The sequence below is a fragment of the Phascolarctos cinereus genome, unplaced genomic scaffold, assembly GCF_003287225.1.
Source record: "Phascolarctos cinereus isolate Bilbo 61053 unplaced genomic scaffold, phaCin_HiC Scaffold_2;HRSCAF=192, whole genome shotgun sequence".
In the NCBI taxonomy this organism is placed as follows: Eukaryota; Metazoa; Chordata; class Mammalia; order Diprotodontia; family Phascolarctidae; genus Phascolarctos; species Phascolarctos cinereus.
Genome location: NW_027555625.1, coordinates 40,076,398 through 40,096,136, shown reverse-complemented (window position 1 = coordinate 40,096,136; position 19,739 = coordinate 40,076,398). Strand labels below are relative to the sequence as shown.

Here is a 19,739-nt window from a genome sequence, read left to right as displayed (position 1 = left end):
GGTACAACCACTCTGGAAAGGAATTTAGAATTATGTGTATAAAGTGGCTAAAACGTCTGCATCCTTTGACCCAGAGATTCTACTATTGGAATATGCCCCCAAGGGGCTCATTGATAAGAAAACAGTCCCCATATACACCAAAATATTTACAGTAGTCTTTGTTGCTGTTGTTTTTGTAGCAAATAATTGGAAACAAAGTAGATGCCAATTGAATGGGGAATGGCTAAACAAATACGGTTACATGAATCGAGTGGAATACTATTGTGCTGTAAGAAATTATGAGTATGGCGCTTGCTTCGGCAGCACATATACTAAAATTGGAACAATACAGAGAAGATCAGCATGGCCCCTGTGCAAGGATGGCAAGCGAATTCGTGAAGCGTTTCTTATTTTTAAATGTTAAATGTTTGATAATGTTTGGAGCACTAAATTATTAAATAGTTTTAGTTTGGGTTTGTCTTTTTTGAAAGAATTTTAAAACTGTGATTAAATAAAGCTTATAAAATTCAAAAAAAGAAGAAATTGTGAGTATGATAAATATAGAGAAACATGGAAAGGCTCACACAAGTGGATACAAAGAGTCAAGGAAACAATTTACACAATGATTACATGAAAACAGCAACCACAAAACAATAAAAAATAATTGTTGCAAAATTACAAAGATCTAGCTTGGCTCCCCAGAAGAGGTATGAGAAGCCAACTTCCTTTGCCTCCAACTCCTTTGCAAAGATGGAGAGTCCACAAGTGTGGATCATTGCTACATAATGTCAATGTTTTTTTATATATTTATCCATTTTGCTGATTTTTTCTCCTCTTCCTCCTTTTATTTTTTATTTTAAAAAACTTTGTTATATGGGATAGTTTTTGGGAAGGGGTGGGGAAAGGATAAAGGGGAAAATTTCTATAAAAGATATTTTAATCTCTTATTTAAATGATATAAAAATGTATCTATAAAATCAATTAAACTGCTCCTCTGGCCTAGCTCAGCCTTGCTACTACTCATATCCAAACCATGATGCTAAATCCTCTCCCTAGAGCCAAACTCATTGACAGGGATGTTACCAGGCCTCTGCTGCTGTGGGAAGTTTTAGCCCTCATTAACTTTTCTATCACTTTAATGAACTTATTTTTGCTATTATTTTGACATGATCACCATGATCCCTGAACTTGGGGTCTCCATGGCCCACAGACCAACCTGAATGGTAGCATAGAAGTTGGCCAATAATCACCAGACTGGAGCCTGCTCTCGCTCTCTCTCCCTCTCTCTCTCTCTCTCTCTCTCTCTCTCTCTCTCTCTCTCTCTCTCTCCTCTCTCTCCTTCTCCTCTCTCTTCTCCCTTTCTCTCTCCTCTCTCTCCCTCTCCTCTCTCTTTTCTCCCTCTCTCTCCTCTCTCTCTTTTCTCCCTCTCTCTTTCCTCTCTCTCTCTCTCTCTCTCTCTCTCTCTCTCTCTCTCTCTCTCTCTCAGCTACCTCCACCTGCTAAGCAGAGCCTACAGTATCTTAAAGACCTGCTTTACCCACAATTCAATTGGGTCTCTTGTTCTCTGCAATATCAGAGTCTGTGGGTAATACAATATGTACTGGAAGAGTCTGAAATTCCCTCATTATATTTAACATCTTTCTTGGTTCAGATGACCTCCTAATAATCCTTGAGTTTATTTTCATCAGAATTATTTTTCTTCTCAGGTCCCTTATGCTATTTGGCCTAGGGCCAGTGTTTTATTAGAGGAATCTTTGACCTGGGCCATGGTAACATTCTCCTGTTCAGGTAGTCAAGATTATTGGGGAATACCAGACCAGGTGTGGTGATCCTTGCAGGCTAGTGGATCTCTTGAGCTTGGGAGTTTTGAGTTGCAATGGGTCAGACTCTGATTGTCTGCATTATATCAGGCACTAGTATTGTGACTCCCTCAAGAACAGGAAGATCACCAGGCAGCCTAAGGAGGGACAAAACAATTCAGGTCATAAACAAAGCAAGTCAAAGCTCCTTTGCAAATTATTAATTATATGGGGGTCATGAAATTCTGAGATAGGGAGATCTAGCCTCAAAAAACAAAATAAAATAAAAAGAAATGCCAGAAACTAGTCAGGATGTGAATTTCCAGATCCAATGTTTGGACTGAACCCTTTCTAGTCTAACAGATACTGTAAAGGTTTCTGCTGTACTCATAACCCAGAGGAACATGGGCCTGCATGCTGGGGTGTCTTTTGTCAAGACTATATTTAGTTCAGGATGTTAGATAAGACTGGAGTGTTTCTAGGTTGACTTGCGCTGTCCAGAGACCTACAAAATAATCATCTGTGGCCAGGTGGCCATGAAAGGAGCAACTTTCATCCGACAGTACAAGTAGAATCTGTAGTGAATATGGAAGGGGTTAGAGCCAATGGAGGTATGTTTTTCTGGGGTGAGGGCATACTGCAATTTAGAAGATGCAATTTATTTTTTAATTTTTTTTTAGTTTTCAACATTTACTTCCACAAGATTTTGGATTCCAAATTTTTGCCCCTTCTTGCCCCTCCCCCACCCCAAGATGGCATGCATTCTGAATACCCCTTCTCCCAGTCTGCCCTCCCTCCTATCTCTCCCCCACTCCCTTCTCTTATCCCCTTCCCCTTCCCCTTTCCTGCAGGGCAGGATAGATTTCTGTACCTCATTTCCTGTATTTCTTATTTCCCAGCTGCATGTGGAAACTTTTTTTTAAACACGTGTTCCTAAAACTCCAGGTTCCAAACTTTCTCCCTTCCTCCCACCCCACCCACCCTCATTGAAAAGGCAAGCAACTCAATACAGGCCATACATGTGCAGTTACGCAAAACACTTCCATAGTAGACATGTTATGAAAAACTGACTATATTTCCCTTACTCCTATCCTGGCCCCCTCATCTATTCTATTCTTTCTTTTGACCCTGTCCCTCCTCAGAAGTACTTCCTTCTGATTACCCCTTTCCCAATCTGCCCTCCTCTCTATCATCCCCCTGCTCTCTTGTCCCCTTCTTCCCCTATTTTCCTGTAGGGTAAGACAGATTTCCATATCCAATTGAGTGTGTATGTTATTCCCTCCTTAAGCCAAATCCTATGAGAATAAGATTCCCTCATTTCCTCTCACCTTCCCCTGTTTCCCCTCCACTGTAAGAACCTTTTCTTGTTTTGTGTGAGATAATGTACCCCATTCTACCTCTCCCTTTCTCCTTCTCCTAGTATAATCCTCTCTCACCCCTTAATTTTATTCTCCAGATATCACCCCTTCATCTCCAACTCACCCTGTGCCCTCTCTCTCTCTCTCTCTCTCTCTCTCTCTCTCTCTCTGCATACATACATATAATTTTTCCCCTCCCACTATCCTAATACTGACAAAGGTCTCATGAGTTATAAATACCATCTTTCCATGCAGGAATGTAAACAGTTCAACCTTAATAAGTCTCTTATGATTTCTCTTTCCTGTTTACCTCTTCATGTTCCACTGGAGTCCTGTATTTGAAAGTCAAATTTTCTATTCAGCTCTGGTTTTTCATAAGAATGCTTGAAAGTCCTCTATTTCACTGAATGACCATTTTTCCCCTGAAGGATTATACTCAGTTTTGCTGGGTAGGTGATTCTTTTGTAATCCTATCTCTTTGCCCTCCAGAATATTATATTCCATGCCCTCCGGTCCCTTAATATAGAAGCTGCTAAAACTTGTGCTGTCCTGATTGTGTTTCTTGAATTGTTTCTTTCTGGCAGCTTGCAATATTTTCTCCTTGACCTGGGAACTCTGGAATTTGGCTACAATATTCCTAGGAGTTTTCCTTTGGGGATCTCTTTCAGGGTGAGATCGGTGGATTCTTTCAATTTCTATTTTGCCCTCTGGTTCTAAAATATCAGGGCAGTTTTCCTTGATAATTTCTTGAAAGATGATGTCTAGGCTCTTTTTTTGATCATGGCTTTCAGATAGTCCAATAATTTTTAAATTCTCTCTCCTGGATCTATTTTCCAGGTCAGTTGTTTTTCCAATGAGATATTTCACATTGTTTTCTAATTTTTTATTCTTTTGGATTTGTTCTACTGTGTCTTGATTTCTCATAAAGTCACTATCTTCCAATTGCTCTGTTCTAATTTTTAAGGAAGTATTTTCTTCAGTAAGCTTTTAGACTTCCTTTTCCATTTGGCCAATTTTGCTTTTTAGGGCATTCTTCTCCTCATTGGCTTTTTGGACCTCTTTTGCCATTTGGGTTAGGCTATTTTTAAGGTGTTATTTTCTTCAGTATTTTTTTGGGTCTCCTTTAGCAAGCTGTTGACTTGTTTTTCATGATTTTCTTGCATCACTTTCATTTCTCTTCCTAGTTTTTCCTCTACTTCTCTTACTTGCTTCTCAAAATTCCTTTTGAGCTCTTCCATGGGCTGGAATGCATTCATATTTTTCTTGGAGGCTGTGGATGTGGGAGCTTTGACTTTGTTGTCTTCTTTTGGTTGCATGTTTTGATCTTCTTTGTCACCAAAGTAAGATAATATAGTCTGACTCATTTTGCGAGGTTTGCTCATGATCCCAGCCAACTGCTTGAGTTTTAAACTCTTTGTTAAGGTAAGAGTCTGTGTCCAATATGGAGAATGTAATGTCCCAAGCTTCAGGGGTTTGTACAGCTGTTTTCAGAGGTACTTCTAGGGACCCGTAAATTTTCAGTTCTTCCAAGGTGGTATGATAAGGGTCGAGGTGTTTACTCTTTTCCTGGCCTGTGCTCTGGTCTTTGAGTGACCGGCCACAAGCAGTGTTTTCTCTCTTGAAATTGTGAGGAGGGTTTCCTTTGCACCACCACTACAAACTCCACCAAGCCAGTGCTCCTCCTCACCCCAGAACTGCCACCCAGAACTGTGACCCAGATCCAAGCACAGGCAAAGCAAGAGATTCCTGCCTCAGCACCAGCAAAGAGATCCCTGCAGTTCCCCTCTGATCAGCCACTTGATTCCCCCTCAGTCTGTGGGCTGGAAGCTCAGAACACAGCCACCGACCCGGAGCCCCCACGCTCTGTTCTCTGGAGCTGGCTCTGACCTAGCTCCTCTCTGAGCACCACAGAAACAGACTTTTCCCACTGACCTTCTAAGTTTTCTTTGGTGTTGGTGGATTGAGGAGTCTGAAACCACCACAGCTGCCTGTGATTCATTCCTCTGAGGCCTGCTCCAGGTTCACTGTGGCCTGAATGCCCATGCCAAACTGAGCTCCTCTACCTGCCTGGCGCGATATGCCTTTCTGATCAACCATCCAGGTTGTCTTGGGCTGGAAATTTGTTTTACTCTGTCTTTTTGTGGGTTCTGCTGCTTTAGAATTTGTTTAGAGCCATTTTTTATGGGTATTTGAAGGGGTTTGGGGGAGAGCTCAAGCAAGTCACTGCTTTCATGCCACCATCTTGGCTCCATCCCAGGAGATGCAATTTAGAAGCTAGCAATAGTAACTGAAAAACCTTTCAATCTCCAGGAGTTCTGTGGAAAGGGATGAAATGAAACATCTCGGCAAGTGCATCCATGATTACCAAAATTGGAGTGGGCCATTGAGATGGAGGATTGTCCAAGGTCTGTTGTTTTGAGTTCGTGGTCCACACCTAGGGCAGAGCAAGAGTCCAGCAGGTCAGGAATCAATGGAAAAGAATACTGGGTCTAGATAATGAAAATGATTACTGTGGGCAGAGGGTAAGAGTAAGAGCACAAGATATGTGTCTTGATTGAGAGAGCTGGTGACTTTTCAGGGGAGAAAGAGTTGGTGACAATGACAAACTCTGGAGTTCCTTTGTAGTGAATTCCCTGGGAGCTGCATCCCCAAATTCAATTTTGTGTGCGTGTGTGTGCATGTGTGTGCATGCGTGTGTGTGTGTGTGCGTGTGTGTGTGCACATGAGTGACAGGATATCTCAATGGGGCTCAACATTTATGGTGTTTTGATATTTGGAACACTGATTAAAACGATCTCCTTTTGAACAGGTATCAGTGGCTACTCAAGCAGGGTGAAAGACTGGTGTCAGTCTCCAGAATTCAGAGTCAGGATCTGAGATACAAGCTGGGTCATTCTGGGTAAGTCATCAGGTCCCTAGCACCATAGGGGAGGTTAGATACCATGTCACATCCTAGGATATATATTTGTGTTCCCATTACTTTATTGATATCTTCTTTGTCTCCTGGATTGTGGGGCCAGGAATAAAGGGATAGCTATCGATACCTTTCATCAGTATCAAGTATACATTTCTCACCAGAACTTGATCAATGAGCTTCTCTAAGGCACCCGAGTCTAGTATAGCCCAAGTCTACATTCCCCATTTCCATCTCTAGCTCTGGAAACAGTAGATGAATTCCTAGGAGTTGATCCTATATGTGAATATATGTGACTAACTTGACCAAAATACTCCACCTTGGCCACCTCTCTTCTATTTACATTGTCTTAGCCTATTAGAATATAAGATTCTTGGGGGTAATGACTACCTTTCTTTTTCCCTTTATATCCCCAGCACTCAACATAGTGCCTTACATGTGGTAAGTGGTTAATAACAACTGATAAATGGATCAATAGAAGTATACATAGAATTATTTTACACATACACACACACACACACACACACACACACACACATATTTGTGTCTAATGGTAGCCATCTCTAAGGTGCAGGGGAAGGAGAGGGAAAAAAAGGAAAAAAAAGAAATTTACATGATAACTTTATTATATGTTTAAAAGGAATAGCAAGTTGTACATAATAGAATTGCAGTTTCATGTGCAATCATCATTTTTATTATACTGTGTTATGGAAAAAGAAAAACTTTTTTCTTCCTTTCTTTTTCTTTCTTCCTTTTCTCCTTCCTTCTGTCTTCCCTTCCTCCCTCTCTCCCCCCTCTCTTTGTCTCTCTGTCTCTGTCTCTCCCTCCTCCTTCTCTTCCTCCTCCTCCTCCATCTCTCTGTCTCTGTCTTTGTCTCTGTCTCTCTGTCTTCTCTATGTCTTTGTGTCTCTCTATCTGTCTCTCTCTCCTTGTGGGAATCTTCAAAGTTCTGCTTGAATTCAGGCAGGAAACCCCCATAACCACCCATCAGGGGACTATGTTTAAGCACAAACAGTTGCCCAATGACCCAAGCATTTCCTAACCTGACTGATGACAAAGTACATCCTGACTTGTTAAATATAGTTAACTGACATTTATACAGCATTTTCCATACATTATTTCACTTGAGTTGCACAGCAACCTTTTGAAGTAGGCACTATAGGCATCAGCCTCACTTTATAGGAAACTGAGAGCCACAGAGATTAAGTGACTTGCCCATGGTCACATGTGAGCTAGTGAGTTTTAGAGACGCATCCCTCTTTCTAACTTCCTCCAATCCTCAGCTCCCCACTTTCCTTCACCTCATATATACAATCAATGGACAAATTTTAGCATTTCTTTCTTCAGAAGATCTCTTCTGTCCTTCCTCCTCTTTCCATTCATAGCACCAACACCCACATTCAGGCCCTCATCACCTTTTGTTTAGACTATTGCATCAAATTTTTCACCAGTCCAATCATCCCCTACCTAGCTTGTAAAGTGAATTTCCTAAAGTTCACATCTCACCATCCATCTCTCTCTCTCTCTCTCTCTCTCTCTCTCTCTCTCTCTCTCTCTCCCCTCCCCTTCTCTTCCTCCTCCTCCTCCTCCTCCTCCTCTTCCTCCTCACCCTCCCCCACATATACATCAACAAAACACTGAATAAATATCATTGGCTCCCTATGGGATCCCTACCTGTGGGATAGGATATAAAATCCTCTATCTCTATTTGGCATTTAAAGCTCTTCACAACCCGGCTTCTTCCTCCCTTCCCAGTCTCCTTAAACATTTCTCTCCTACACTTACTCTAGGGTCTAGCTATACTGACCGACTTGTTGCGCCTCTCACATGACACCCCATCTCCCCTCACCATGCCTTTGCACTGGCTGTCTCCCATATCTCTTCTACTTCTTATAATACCTGGCTTCCTTCAAGATTTAACTCAAAATCCACTTTCCATAGGACATCTTTTCCCCTACTCTAATAGCCTTCCCCTCTTCGATTAGATCTTACCAAATCTATACATATCTTGAGTATTCATATTATATATGTATGTATGTATGTATGTATATTGCTTCTCCCATTAGAATACAAGCTTCTTGAGGCCCTAGTATCTGTTCAGTTGTATCCCCAGGACCTACTGTAGTGCTTACCAATTGACTGGTTGATTTCAGGCCTCTTAGCCCTCAATAGACTATGTCACACCGACTCTCCTTGATCAGTGAACAATTTCTCTGTCCACGATTCCGTCCAGAGAGGGATCTGGGCAAGAAAGTGGGTGTCAAGGTTTTTGAGATGTGGGTGAAGCCCTAGGCTCATAAGGGAGGAAAAGAGAAGCCACCACTCTCACTGTCAATGGGCATGCCAATGATTCTCACTGGCAGTTGTTGGGCATGATCTCACTGGCTCTCGTTTTCCTTCTGGAGGGCTGGGCCCTTTGAGTGTCATCCAACTATGAAAGCCTTCATTCCACTGAAGTGAAACAAGAAGATTCTCCTAGGATGTCACCACCACTGTCAGGAGCCACTAAGATGAGCTGGCTAAGAACCACTAAGAAGTAGTGGCATTGGCATCTTCCAGGCTACTTAGGGCTTGCTAGGAACTATCCCCACACGCACTTGCAATATGTACACAACATACACAATGCGTACAACACAATGCACGTACAAAATACAACACACATAACTCACACAACACATGCACACCACACACCACACACAAACATATCGTAAACACTTTTCCTTCTATATGTAATGCCTAGCAGAGTTTCTTGCGCATTCAGTCGTTTAGTCATTTTTCAGTCGTGTTTGATTCTTCACGACCCCATTTGGGGTTTTCTTGGCAGAGATACTGGAGTGGCTTGCCATTTCCATCTCTAGCTCATTTTACATATGAGGAAACTAAGGCAAACAGGGTTAAGTGACTTGCCCAGGATAACATAGCTAGTGAGTTTCTGAGGCCAGATTTGAACTCAGGAAGAGGAATCTTCCTGACTTCAGGTCCAGTACTCTATCCTCTGAGTTACCAGCTGCCCCTAAACTGTCATCTACCTGCCACCACAACTGTGCTTGGATTATATGCTATCTTTCCTTCCCTGCCCCCCACTGAATTTTTTGCTCAGATGAAAAAAATCCCCAGATAGTACTTATACACAGCTCCCCATCCCAATGCTTCATTTCATTCACACATTTTCTCAACAACTAATCAATCAGTAGAAAATAGAATGACAATACTACCTAATTAATTTATTTTTCAATGCCATGCAAATCCAACTACTACAGGATTGTTTTATAGAGCTAGAAAAAATAATAATGAAATTTATTTGTAGGAACCAAAGGTAAAAAATCTCAAGGGAAGTAATGATAAGAAGTGGGAAAGAAGGCCACCTAGAAGCACCAGATCTCAAATTACACTAAGAAGAAATAATCATTAAAATGATTTGGTACTGATTAAAATGTAGAGTTCAGTCAATGAAGCAAATTAGATATCTGATATACAGAATCAAACTCAACGGTTAATATCTGATAAACTCAAAGACCTTAGTTACTGGGGAAAGGACTCACTATTTGGGGGGAAAAAAACTGCTGGGAAAATAGTCTAGCAAATATTAGGTATAAGCTAACATCTCACTTGTTAATATGAATTCCAAATAGATGTCTTAAGTAGGCATAAAAGTTAACATCATAAGCAAATTAGAGGAGCAAGGAGGAATTTACCTTTCAGATCTATGTATATGGGAAGTATCAATGAAAAAATAAAAGATAGAAGAATCACAAAAGAGGAAATGGACAATTTTGCTTATATAAAATTTCAAAGCTTTTGCATAAAAAACTAAGGTAATTGAAATTAGAAGGGAAAAATTAGCTAGGAAAAATCTTTATAACAAGTTTCTCTGATGATCATATATGTAAACATATATACAAATATGTGTATATATATATATATATATATAATATATATATATATATATATATATAATGTATTTATGTATGTAAAGAACTGATTTAAATTTATAAGAACAAGTACCATTCCCCAGGGAACAAATGTTCAAATGATATGAACAAGCAATTTTCAAAGGAAGAAATCCAAGAAATCAACGACTGAGGAAAATTAATATCGGATTGCCTTATTTAATAGCCAATATTTCCATGTGATCCACTCTTTTCCTCATTTTGACAGACCCCACATCCAAAGGACAGATAGTTTCTGAAGAGCCTGATTAAGGTGATTACTTCCAGCCCCAATGCATCTGCTTACCAGCCTGGGCAGGGCCCCTTGCTTCTGCTTTGCTGTAAACAGAGCCAGTTTGAGATAAGGTCAAGCCATCCAGGGGATGGCACTTGTGTCCTTACTTTCTGATCAAGAGTCGGGGCAACTTGGTCTCTAATAAGGAAGCCAAAACCGGGAGGAATCTAATTGAACCAAGATGGCTAGAGGCACTGTCTCTTCTGGAGCAATTGGCATTCCTTAAGAGTCAGAGTGGGGTGTGATCAGTCACACCTGAAGGCCAATCCGTCTACCAGTCAGGGTTACCTTATGTTTGCCAGAGGAGGTCACAATGTCGTACTATCAGGCCAATTAGAAGGAAGACATACTTGGATTTGAAAGGCTCTATTGCTCTCAGAGAGGGTCTTTGGTAACCAAGAGAGACAAATGACCTCAATTTATTGCTTGTTGTTAGTCTAACCAATAAATTGATTAATTATACTCAGAACTTTGTCTCTTGGAATTTTATTCAACACACAACCAAATGAAAAAATGCTCTAAATCATTAATAATTATATAAATCAACTTAAAACAACTCTTAGGTTCCACATCACACCCATACGATTGGCAGAGGTGACAAATGTTGACGGGATTGTGGGAAAGCAGGCACACAGACACACTGTTGTTGGAGCTGTAAATTGATCCAACCATTCTGGAAAGCAATTTGGGACAATGCCCTACCAAAAGTCATGGAAATTGGGTATACCTTTTGACCTAGTTATCTCACTGCTAGGCCTATTCCCTAAAGAGTTTGAAGAAAGAGGAAAGGGACTCATGTACAAAAGTATTTATAGCAGCTCTTTTCATAGTGGCAAAAAAACCAAAACAAAAAAAGTCAGAAACTAAGGGTGTGCCCATCCATTCATTATGGCGTATGAGTGCAATGGAATTTTATTACACTATAAGAAATGATGAAATAGGAAGTTTAAGAGGAAACCGGAAAGGCTTCTACGAACCAGCACAGAGCAAAGTGAGCAGATATAGGAAAATAATTTATCCAATGACAACATTATAGAGAAAAACAACTTTGAAAGACTTTAGAACTCCAATCAATGTAATGATAAATCATGAGTCTAGAAGACTAAAGGTGAAGCTCCCTGACCACCTTCTGCCAGAGAGGTGATAGACTTAAAATGCATACTAAGATATAGGTTTGGGGATATGTTTGATGTGCAAATTTGTTTTATTGTATTGTATATTAACTGGGAGAAGGGTTTTTTTTTATTGTTAATTTGGAGGGTGGTGGAAGGTAAGGAAAATAAATGCTTGTAAAAAATTAGCATTTAAAAAATAACTAATCCAGCACTGGCTCCAGGGCCCTGGCCTGCCAAACTCACACAGAAGTAGTCACCAAGGTCTACATTTGAATATAATCCTTTCCAAATGAGGGCATGCCCACCTGGAATCCATGACAATGCCAGCTTAAATGTTTAGGGCTGGCTCCTCCCTACTTGCCCATCCCAAAGCTAGCTAGGAGCTTAATTGGGCTCCACCCATAACTGCTTCCCTTACTTCCACCAGGGATGTCAGGGAGTTGGAAGGGTGCTGGTGTATGTGCAGGTTGGCTTATATACATGGCAGTGAGAAGAGCCTGTGACGAAAGTCCCTACAATATGTGTGAGGTAGAGACCAGAGAGGTTAGGAGTAGCCTAGTAGCAGTGCCCATGGTATCGGGGCTTACGGTTTTCTCCACTCTTTCGTGTTTTCTTTGCCTGCTCTTGTGTCAGTCTGAGAACATAACTCAGTGTCCACATAAGATATATACCAAAACTGGAAAAGTAGCTGGTGACTAGGCTTCAGTCAGATCTCGTCTAGAGATTCCTGACAGTTGTGTTCACTCCTAATGTTTTCTCTCTGGAGAAAACCACTGGGGATGGCCAAATGGGGCATACAATAACCCAAAGGGAACAATAACTTTCATGAAGGAAGGACGGAGGAGGAGGATTTTTAAAAAGCACCTTTCATGGCATAAGGTACGTATAGTACATCACTACATATAGAGTGATAGAATTAGATATGGAAGGGCCATCTCTTCCAATCCCCTCATTTTACAGATGAAGAAACTGAGGACTAGCAAAGTTGTGACTTACCCAAGGTCTCCCAGGTCACAGGCATAAAAGGTAGGTTTCAAACCCAGGTCCTCTGACTCCAAAGCCAGAACTCTTTCCACTGTTTGCAGAGTGAAGGCTGGAAGTGTGCTTATGGATAGATAGCTTCACTTCCTATCAAATCATGGAGAAGCTTCTTTGGGAGAAATATCAGTATTAACCCATGTAGAACCTTCTACAGAGGTGCTCTGGTCTTTGGCCTAGAAGAGTTTGAGTCAATGGCAGGCATATTTCTCCAGTATTTACCTAGTATTTGTGACAATTAAAATGGTTCAAGAGATGTGGTTTCTTATTAATTTAATAATTTTATTAATGAGGCCAGCACATTATTAATAAAAGGATGGTCATTTGGCCATCTCCCTCAGACCAAAAATAATTATGGAGGTAGGTTCACAGTTCATATGCCCTTCAAAAAGTAGGTATTCCAGAGGGGTGGCATACAACTCTGATTGTACACCACAATTGAAGGTGAGCTGTATTAAAATGAGGGGCTGAAAGTGACATCCTGTCACCGTTGGACAGAGAAACTACCAGAACACCTGTAACTTTAGCCTGTCTATTCAAAGAATGTATGCCCACCCAAGCCTGAGCAGAGCACAATAGCTTCTACCAGGGTGGGGTGTTAAACAAGAAAGTTAGTCCAAGCTCATAATCAGCAACGTCCTTCAAGAGATTGAACTTTTAAAAATCAGGACTTTCGAAGAAGTGGAGAGCTCTGAATCTCCCCAAACTATTGATTATGAATGATCATTTCTCTCATAATGTACTTAGTACCTTAAGATGGAATAAAACTGGTCTGTAATCTAGGTCTAGCAGAGAATTTGGAGTTCTCTTACTAAAGTGATACAACTCCTTTTAGATGAGATCTTAGCTAATCATGAAATCACAGTGATGCAGGTCCTATTCTATTACAAAAACAAAAGCTCAGGTGTATTGTCCAGACAGCAAATGTAGCCTCTCTTTCAACGAATGTTCAAAACTGTCCTAAAATCTGGACTTACTAGTTTCATGCAGACCACAGTTTTGTATAACTGGATAAAAAAAGTTTCTGTTTAATTGGTGACACATACACCTGATCCCCAACAATGGCCGATGACTTTTACCTTGGGTCTGTGTCAGCACGCTGGGTCAACCAGGTAGAGTCTTTGGGGAGTTTTGGTCTTTAGGGAACAGTCTCTGATGACTCATACAAGCCTTAGGTTGGCACTCACAGACGTCACAGAATGTCTGAGGTGGCAGATGCCTCAAAGACCATTGTAGTCTGACCTTTACCTGCAGAGGAATCTCCTTTTACAATATCCCAGACAAATGGTCACTTAGTCTCCACCTATTAAAGGGCCCCAGTGATGTATTATAAGATCATAGACTTAGGGCCTGAAGGGCCCTTAGAGGTCATCTAGCCCAAAAGATGAAGGTGTTAAAGGTGTTAGAGGGACTTGCCCAGAATTACACATAGCTGGTGGTCTCCTGGCTCCGAATTCAGCGTCGTTCTACTGGATCATGCTGTATTCCCTGCCACACCATGTGGTGAACCTGTGACCTCCTTCCACTTTGGGACAGCTTTCACTGTTAGGAAATTGTTTTCCTTATACTGATATTAAATCTATCTCTCTTCAGCTTTTATCCATTACTTATAGGTGGCACAGGGAATAGAGCATTGGACCTTGAGTCAGAAAGATCTGAGTTCAAATCTAGCTTCAGATACTTACTAGCTGCATTACCCTGGGCAAGTCACTTAACTTCTGTCTGCCTCAGTTTCCTCAACTGTAAAATGAGGATAATAACAGCACCTACTCCCCAGAGTATTCTGAGGATCAAATGAGATAATATTTGTAAAATGCTTAGTACCTTAGAACCTTGCACATAGTAGGCACTTAAGAAACGCTTATTTCCTTCCTTCCTTCCAGGCCTGTCCTCTGCAGGCAAAGGCTCTTGTCTCTCCTCAGTGTGACACTTCTTCAGAGACCTGAAAATGGCTATCATCTCCCCTTTCTCCAGGATGCACGGGCTCAGTTACTTTACCAACCATTGCAGTCAAAGCTAGAATGGGCTTTAGCACCTTCCCCCTCCTGGCCATCCTTCTGTGGATGCATTTCAGTTATTCAGTACCCTCCCTAAAAGGGTACCCCAACACTGAATGTAATAATCCAGTTGCAGAGATTGAGTGGTTTGGTCCATCTCTCATACCCATCTCGATAAAGTCTATGATCATCTGAGCTCTTTCAGCTGCCAAAGCTCAGAGCTTATCATAAGTACAGTTGGAGACCTTCACTGACCCACTCAGGCACTTTTTAGAGGTAGCAAACATTGTACCTCAGCTCAGTATAGACTTGAGTTCAAATCCAGCCTTGGACACTTACTACCTGAATGATCCTGGCAAGTCACTTAACCTCTGTCTACCTCATTTTCTCATCTGCAAAATGTGGATGACAATAATAGCATGTATTCCCCAGGATAGTTGTGAGGATAAAACAAGTCAATTGTAAAGCGTTTTGCTGACCTAAAAGAGATAGGTAAATGTTAAATATTATTATTTTTTAATTTTCTTTGTCTTATTGATATTACAAAAAGACCACTGGCATAAGTGTTAGGGGATGTGAGTTTCAGTAACCTTGAGTAAGTAACTTTATCTCTCCAGGTCTCCATTTTCTCATCTGTAAAAATGGGTTGGACCAAGTGATCTTGAAGGGGTTCCTTTCACCCTAAGATATCACATTAGCTGCCCAAAGAAATACAAATTTTGGTCACTGAAACCTCACAAGATATCTTGGGGTTCACAGGCTAGATTTCTTTCTTAAGGACCCTGCCTTAAACCCAGATCACTCTGGCTCTCATTGATTGGCCAACAATAGGTCCCAGGCCAAGCCTCACTGGGTCATCTTTTGGGTTCTGCTGGTTCAGAGTGAGTATAAATAGCAATTATTGCTTTTTTGGCTCAAAGCCCGGAGAGTCTTCCTTTCTTATATTGAATTTTTTGGTTTGTTTTTGACTAGGTAAAAGAGACCATTCTTTGCCTTACTTCTTACCTAGCCTTAATCACTGAATAGGCCCTGCCTCAGACAAACTGAGATCTGGGAAAGACCTTAGTTTAAAAAGGCCAAGGTCTCCTACTGCATCACACCCTGATCTATATCTTGCCACTGGACAGAGCTGGCTCCAGGGGAGACAGTGGGGCTAGTGGCTTTGCCCAGCTCCCCCTCTCTTATATCCAACTCACTTGCAAGCCACGACATCATCTTTCTGATGCCATGGTCCTCTTCGAGAACAAAGAAGAAACAACAGCAACATCAGATTAGATTTAATGATACTAGAGGAGCAGCGTGGCAGAGACAATAGAGGGCCAGCCTCCCGGTCAGAAAGACTGAGTTCAAATCCTGTTTCTAACAGACTTTGTGACCGTGGACAAGTGGCTTAACATCTCACTAAGGCTTTAAGTTAACAGGCAAGTTTCATCTGTACCAATGAGGTAGTTACCACAGAGTTTCTTATGCTGATGAAATCATAGGTCTGGACTGAAGGAAAGAAAAAGGTTCTATAGTGAAAGCAAGAGAATTAGAGGAATGCCCAAATTCCTAATGATATAATGGAAAGAAGATTTGATTTGGAGTCAGAAAACCTGAGTTCAAATCCAGGCTTTGCCTTTCAGTATCCGCCTAAGCTTGGATTTGTCATTTCTCATCTCTGGGCATCAGTTTCCTTACTTGTAAAATGAGAAGGTTGGTCTAGATGGTCTCTTGGGTTCCTCTGAACTCTAAACTCCATGCTTTGACCTTTACAAAAGGTCCTGGAAGTCTGGACCACATAACCTTTGGATGACTTAAAGAAGGTGCTTCTCAGAAGGAAACTTACTCAATAATGTGTCTGTCCCTAAGCCCCGTGGTCCTCGGGTGTCACTGGTGAAATCACCAGTGACTCACCACGTGTGTGTGTGTGTTTATGTGGGCACACACAGCTGCCACCTGATGGAGCACAGACACGGCACTGAAAGGGTATGTTTGGGGAGGGAGGGGGCAGGGGAGAGGCTGTGGAGTATTTGATCAGACCAATACCTATGTTTGCCTCAGATTCCTCAACAGCAAAATGGAAATAGCAATAGCACTTACTTCACAAAGTTGTCATGAGGATAAAATCTGATATTTTGTAAACCACTTAGCAAAGTACGTGGCACTTAGTAATTGTTTATTTCCTTCCTTTGTCTACCCTATTATGTCCTCAGCTATAGCTTGAGAGTCAAAGTGACCGAGTGACTTTTAGCCCTCATCTCAGCCACGGATTCACTGTGTGACCTTGGTTCTAACATCTCTCTGCTCACAATTATTCAAATGTCAAATGGGAATGATGATTCTTGCCTCATTTGTCTCTTAGAGTTGTTGTGAGCTGTGAATAGGGATTCCTGCTTAAATATAATTTGGATTAGATGGGCTCTGAGATCCCTTCTAATGCTGAACATCTGTGATTACAACAGAGAATTGGAAATCTAAGGAGCTAAACTCATAGGCAAGATTCTCCTGTGGGACCCTTTGAGGGAACAATTAATATAGCAGAGCTTACAAGAAAACAGTATTCTCTGCCCCCAGCCCTACTCAAGTGATGAAAAAAGGAGACTGTTTCATTCTTTGTATTTCTATCTGAAGACACTAGCATAGTGCCTGACACAGAGTAGGTGCACATAGTAGACACACAGTCAATGCTTATTGATGCTGTTTTGGGAATCACCAGTCTCAGTTGCCACAGCCCATCAGCAACCATTCCCCTCCCAGCTACCAGCCAATCCCTTTTGATTTCTGAGTTATTGCCCCTATAAAAACCCCCAGGAGCAAAGCTTTAGAGATGGCAGGGACCCCAAAGACCATCCAGTCCAACTCCTTCATTATAAAGGTGGGGAAACAGGCTTAGAGACGGAAGTGACTTTCCCAAGGTCACATAGATAATAAACATTGTAGATGGAATTTGAATCCTCCCCCTATTTCCTGTTACACGGGCAGATCTCCCTCAGTCCAATCCAACAGGCACTGATTTTCCAGGGGATCCAATAAAATCACAGATTGTGCACAAATTGGATTTAAGTGAGGCAGAGTTGCATAGTCGTCAGCCTTGCTCTCTCTTGCAGAGCATACTTCAGGATATATAATTGGCTAGCATTTTTATGAGAGCAAAGCACTATTCACACATTATATTATTTGGTCTTCACAACAACTCTGTGGGGTAGTACTATTATTATTCCCATTTTATAAATGAGTTTTAAGAGTCATGTGGCTAGTATCTGAGGCTAGATTTGAACTTAGGACTTCCCAACTCCAGGGCCAGCTATCTATCTGCCATGCCATCTAGCTGCCAATTTAAGGAGGAGAGGAAAGAGCCAAGCTTCCATTCTGAGAGTATTTGCCATGAAATCCCCATTTGCTTCTCTAGTGTATTTAAGGCAAATAGTGATTAAGTAACTTACCTAAGGTCACACAGCTAGTAAATGTTTGAAGCTGGATTTGAACTCAGGTTTTCCTGTCTCCAGGCCCAGCCTTCTACCTACTGAGCCTTCTAGCTGACTGAGTAGCGGTAGAGATGCCCAAATAGTCATAGGAGACAAAAATCTGAAAAAGGCAACATCAGAAAGACCTAATACTTCTATGTAGAAATGCACCAAGTGTGGGTAACGAATGAGCTGAATCAGAGCTCCTGACACAAGGAGGTGAATTTGACCTCATAAATGTCATTAGGACTTGATAGGATGCACCCAGCACAGGGATGTGGCTAGATAGAGGCAGACATTATTCAAAGAAAGAAGAGGAGGCAGTGGTGGGGAGCGGGGTGTAATATTAAATAATAAAAAGATACATTAATAGAAAGAAATCCAAGAGTAAAAGTAAAGAGATATCATGGTGAGCATTTGGGTGAAGTTCGGTGGAGACAGAAACAAAAGGAACATTGTCATCAGGCTAAACACAGACCACCTAGACAGAAAGAAGACATGGATGAGAAGACTAGGAAACAGATCACAAGCCTGGCACAGAGACATGAGATAATAATGATGGAGGGGCTTTGATTATCACAGTAGCTGCAGGAGTTTCTCTCCCTCTTTCTCTATCTTTCTGTGTGTGTGTGTGTGTGTGTGTGTGTCTGTGTGTGTGTGTCTGTGTCTGTGTCTGTGTCTCTGTGTCTGTGTCTGTGTCTCTCTCTCTCTGCCAAAAGCAAATTAGCTAATAATTGTTTGATTTCCCTTAGTGATAATTTCATCCTTTCAAAGGTCAAGCCACCAAAAGGGGAAATTCCATGCTGGATCTCATTCTCACCAACAGGGAGGAACTGGTAATTAGGGTGAAAATTATGGTAACCTTGGAAGGATGAGGTGGGAAGTGACTGTTGCTTCTTATAATTTGTGATAGAGTAGAAAGCCAGGAATAGTTTTACATGCACCCTAGATTTGGGGAGGACATATTCCAGTGAAGGATAGCTAGTATGCCACTAAATTTGTGCAGGAAAAGTTGGCATGAGTGGGTTGGTGAGCCCTCAGGAGAGGAATTTGGAAGATCAATTTCCTCACTGTCTTTGCATCCCTAGCACCTAACGCAGGGCCTTCTCCACAGAAGATGCTTGTTGAATCAGATTAGAAGAGAAATGTCAGGGGTGTGTAAGAGTTGAATTTATGTATGCAGAGGGTCAGTCACCTATGATAGAGTGTGAATTGCTTGAGACAAGCAACAGGTTTGATGTGGTTTCATTTTGTGACAACAATGGTCACTGATATGTGCATCTGCTGACACTAGTCTAATCCCCAAAACCCAGCTTAGACCAGAAAATTGGATTCAACAGTCTTTCTCAAGTAGTTAATTCTATGGCTTTTGAGGCTGGGCTTTGTGCCCCCCCCACTTCATTATTCTCTTGTGTTTTTGATTCTGTGGTTTTTAAGAATGGATATTACTCCCAGGAAGCATGTCAAAGTCATCACTCTGAAAGGGTACACTTCAATAACCATTAGAAATATCTCAGTGGTTATTGGGGTGGGGAAATCAAGTCTGTCAAGAGTCATTAAAACCCACAATGAAATTGGATCATTCACACAGAAACACAAAGGAAGATGAAGTTAAAAATTAAAAAAACAACACCAAGAACTGACAAACTTGCTGCAAGAGAGCTGAATTCATCCTCAGAAAACAAATAGAGCCCCCCTAGGCTAGGACTGGTTGGATGGAGGCAAAGATTGCAGGGCAGCCCTGGGATGGATGGGAGAACCATGTCCTCCTCATCTATAAAGGCTGTTGCCATTTGCCTCAATGGTAAGAAACTGGGTAGGCATGGTACCCAAGCACTAGACCTTCAGTATCTCTATCAGCCTCTGTGA

At 41.4% G+C, this 19,739-nt stretch overlaps 1 non-coding gene across 1 annotated transcript; it reads left to right on the top strand.

Moving 5' to 3' along the window:
- Positions 1-287: 287 nt before the first annotated feature.
- Positions 288-394, top strand: LOC144456109 (U6 spliceosomal RNA). The gene has a single exon (XR_013485010.1). It is a non-coding gene; the product is annotated as a U6 spliceosomal RNA (small nuclear RNA).
- The last annotated feature ends 19,345 nt before the right edge of the window (positions 395-19,739 follow it).